This window comes from Diabrotica virgifera, chromosome 9 (assembly GCF_917563875.1).
Source record: "Diabrotica virgifera virgifera chromosome 9, PGI_DIABVI_V3a".
In the NCBI taxonomy this organism is placed as follows: Eukaryota; Metazoa; Arthropoda; class Insecta; order Coleoptera; family Chrysomelidae; genus Diabrotica; species Diabrotica virgifera.
The window spans coordinates 217,958,933-217,963,880 of NC_065451.1; positions in this window are offsets into that span (position 1 = coordinate 217,958,933).

Consider the following 4,948-nt stretch of genomic DNA (forward strand, 5'->3'; position numbering starts at 1 on the left):
CTTTAAAACAATTAAAACAAATTATAAACAATGGAGATATCGTATATTTATTTTGCTGTTTCCTAACTTAAAGATTATGCAAAAAAATGAAAAATTTATATTTTGTCGACAAAATATTAAATAGGCATCACACCTTTATAATCTTTCTAAGTTTGATCAATGTCTCATGATTATTTTGGTTGTTATTGCGACTGTAAATTGTTAATTAACAATTGAATTGTTGTTAAAATATTCGTTTCATTTTAACCGGCTTCTGAATTTATAATCTATACCAAGAAAGCTTTTATTTCACCAAGTCATATAATCATTGATAAATAATTACTGGCCCAAAAAATTTATTTGAAAATTCGAGATTTTGTTGGAAAACCCACATTTTCCGAGGAAAATTTTCGTCGGAGCAAATCGGGAAAAACATGGCTCTATGTAGAATTAAATTGGGGTGAATTTTTATTTGAGTATTTTTGGTGTAAAGTTAAAATCTTCGGAGTTATAAAGCAATAATTGAAAAAAATACGATTTGTCGGCGCCATTTTGTTTATAAAAAAAGTAGCACACTATCTGTGGACTTTGCATACCTATATTAATAATATATAAGATCTTATAATAAAGCAATAAAATTGCTAGTAAATAACCTTTCTTTGTACTTTACTAATTAGACCAACGTATTATAACTATTTTTTTTTTCAAAATTTAAAGATTATGCAAAAAAAAAGAAAAATTTATATTTTGTCGATAAAATATTAAACAAACATCTCATCTTTATAATCATTAATAAGTTTGATCAATGTATCACGATTATTTTGGTTATTATTGCGATCGTAAATTGTTAATTAACAATTGAATTGTTGCTAAAATATTCGTTTAATTTTCACCGGCTTCTGGAATTACAATCTATACCAAAAAATCTTTGATGCCACTAAGTTCTTTAATTATTGATTAATAATTACTTACCTAAAACATTATTTGAAAATTATAGTTTTTGTTAGGAAAACCCGCATTTTCCGAGGAAAATTTTCGTCGGAGCAAATCGTAAAAAACATATCTCTATGCAGAATTTAATTGCGGTGAATTTTTATTTGGGTGTTTTTGTTGTAAAGTTAAAATCTTCGGAGTTATAGAGCAATAATTGAAAAAAATACGATATGTCGGCGCCATTTTGTTTATAAAAAAAGTAGCACACTATCTGCGGACTTTGCATACCTATATTATTAATATAATATAGGATCTTATAACTTGATTCCAGCAATAAAATTGCTGGCAAATAACTTTTCCATGAATTTTGCTAATTAGCCCAGAGTAATGGGCAAATTTGAAGAGATATCCTAAGACAGGTCGATTTCTATTTTTAAATTAAAACTTTTTGGCATATATATAATACTAGTGACGTCATCCATCTGGGCGTGATGACGTAATCGATGATTGTTTTGAATAGGAGTAGGGGTCGTGTGATAGCTCATTTGAAACGTTATTTAATTCTCTATTCAGTAATATAAACGTTAATATAATTATTTATACAGGGCGTGCAGAAAATTTCTCTTTTTTTTTGTGTAAATTAATTTAATAAAAATTTTTTTGGACACACTGTACAAATAATTATGTTAATGTTTATATTACTAAAAGATAATTAAATAACCTTTCAAATGAGCTACCACACAACCCCTACTTTCATTTAAAAAAATCATCGATTACGTCATCACGCCCAGATGGACGACGTCACTAGTATTACATATTAGCCAAAAAGTCCTAATTCAACAATAAAAATCTACCTATCTGAGGATTTCTCTTTGAATTCGCCCATTCTCGAGATAATGAATTTATGCAAACTCAAACGTCCCCACTTATACTACAGTGTCGCACCCGCTTGATAAGCTATTACAAAACAAAGGGGGTTTTCGATATTGTATTGCAAAAAACTCTTTGGAATTTCATCAATCGATGTTTAAAGAATATCTACCTACCTTGGCAACATTGAAATTTTCAGTTAAATTTCCGATTCAGGGTTAAAAATGCCGAGTTCACAATTTTTAAATTTTTTAATCGCTTATATGTTAAAAACTATTAACCTAAGAGAAAAGTCACTAAAGACCTTTTCTGTTTGGAATGATTCAAAAAACCTAAAAAAACTTTGTTCGATGCAAAAAAAAATAATTTTAGGAAAAAACCCTAATCTTTCCCCCCGCCTGGCAAGGTCTTTTGCTGTTCAGAATCGCCTGTCATTGTACACATTTCTTCTAGATGACTTACTCAAACACATACTTAAATTTAAACTTTACAGGAGAAAGTTTATTTTCCCCCTAAACTATGCACATTTCGATTCACCTGGTAGATACACGTGCAGGGCTGATACCTGCCAGGTCATGGTTTTTAGTGTTGGTGTGCTATGAATTATCACTATAAAAATTTCTAGCCTTACAGGAAGACCGTTAGTCGGAGGGTTCACTAGCTCTTAGACTATCAGGTGCTGGTGATTTTCCATCTTTAATTGACTTAATGATCATAGTTATTAGTCTTGGGGCCGGTTGTTCGAACGCTAATCAACAATGATCACTATCAAATATTTAATTACTGTCACCAACTGTCAATGTCAACTTTTAATGGGTTGCTGAAAACATAATTGATTTTAATTATGAGATTAGTTATTCAATTAACATAACAATTATTAACATAATTGATTAACTAATTTCATAATTGTAATCCATAATTATGTTTTTAGCAACCCAAACAAAGTTGACATTGACAGGTGGTGACAGTAATTAAATATTTGATAATGATCATTTTTGATTAGCGTTCGAACAACCGGCCCTTAGTCTTTTAGGGCTGGTGGTCCAACTCTGAATCAAATAAAAACAGAAACTGCTTTTCCTTTCTTAGTCTTTTGTTATTTCTGGGAGTTATCTATTTCAGTCGGCCTTCTTGGTATATATCTTTGATTTTTTTAATTATTGCACTATATGAAGAAAAACATCACAGTTATAGAGTTCACTACAAAAATATTTATTTATTATAATATTTTTATTTTGTAGATATTTTTATCAAAGTTACAAATCCCAGACTTTAGTGTATATTCAAAAAAGTGTTTGCATTTTCGATTACACTCAATATGAGTAGGTAAAATACGCAAAAAAAATCTTTAAGTTTCTACAATATACTTCAAGTTCACAAAAATGATGTCATGCGTTTCATTTTTTATACAAACCGAAAATGCCAGTGCTGTCAAGAAAATGTACATGTGTGAATTTGTGAATACGTTACAAGTAGACGAGTTTTTATACGAATTTTAATCTAACAAAGTAAGACGAAATATTTTTTATCACCGCAAAATGTAAAATTTTGCCTTAGCCACCGCCAGATGCAAAATAATATTTTTTAGGAAAACGTTTGCAAATAGCATTAATATCATGAAGTTTTATTTAAAGACGATCAGATAATCGATATTAAATCTACTCCCACTAATGTATTATATGTTGGTAAATTGAAATACAAAATTTAGTTCAAAAGGATACTTATGGGAGGGTTACCTGTTACAAAAGTGGATTAGTAAATAAAGTACATATCTTGTTACTTCATCCTTGAATGAAAACGTTTCATACATGAATCCATACACATCTATTCATCTAACACACATCACTTCACATTCATACACATCAGATCATATATGCATCTAAAGGTAAATTAATAAACATGCAATTATAGAGAAGATTTCAAAGAATAACTTTGAATTTGTATCTGCCAGTTTTATGAAAGTGAAGTATAAAAAAGTTCAAGTCTAGAACCATGAACTTTAAAGAGTCAATGTTTGTTTCAAGAAACAACAGAACTAAGTTTGTTTTTTTATAAGTATAACAGAGAACAGAAGTATGTAAAAAATATATACCCAAGTACAGATGACATTTTAACATGGTGCGTCAAACAGAAATCCAAATCTCACAATAAAACACTGAAAAACGTTTGTTTTCTATACTTCCACAAAATTTATTACAACTATGTTATTACTACAGCTGTTTCGGCAAAGTGTCTTTCTCAAGTGAGAAAGGCACTTGAGAAAGGCACTTTGCCGAAACAGCTGTAGTAATAACATAGTTGTAATAAATTTTGTGGAAGTATAGAAAACAAACGTTTTTCAGTGTTTTATTGTGAGATAAAATGAACTTCCATCAAGTAACGGTCGAATCCATCAATTATTTAAAGAAATCCAAATCGCTGCAAGAAGGTTTAGTAATGACTGCTAAATACTTGTAAGACTTTAGGTCAAAAACATCATACAGCCACGGTGTTCCAGAATTAAAGTAAAAGAAAGTTATCAGTGTATTAACTTCAAAGTAGTTACCAATTCTTTACAAAAAAGAGAACCAAAAAGATTTAAAATACAAAAAGTCAATACTAGATGAGGGCATAATTTATGTTAAATTTATGTTAAATTTATGTTAAATTAATGTGTAAAATTAAACACAAAAGATTCAAAAAAATAATCTAATAGCATTTATTTGAGGTTCACTATCCCTTTTTTTGTTTTCCTTATGTCACAAACAAACTTATTAAATTGTTCAGAAATACACCAGCAAAAGTAGCTATAAAGAATACTAAAACTGTCGCAAAATGGTTTTCCAACATCAAAACTCCTTTGGTTTTCCTTGAACAAATTAATATTGTTTACCACATACCCTATGTGGAATGCAACACGTGTTACATGGGGCAGATTGCGAGTTCACTGAAGGGCAGATTAACTTCACATCGCAGTAATATTAAGTTATCCCAACATTCATGTACCCTATGCATCACATGAAACAAGGTTAACTTTTATTTATTTTTATATTTCTACTATCGTCAGATTAAAAACTCGACACGGGAAATATGAGGCACATCTGCACAAATTAGGAATAATTAATTCATCAGTATGTTTTTGTGATAATGTTTCGATTAGAGATTTAAACCATATTTTCTTGGAATG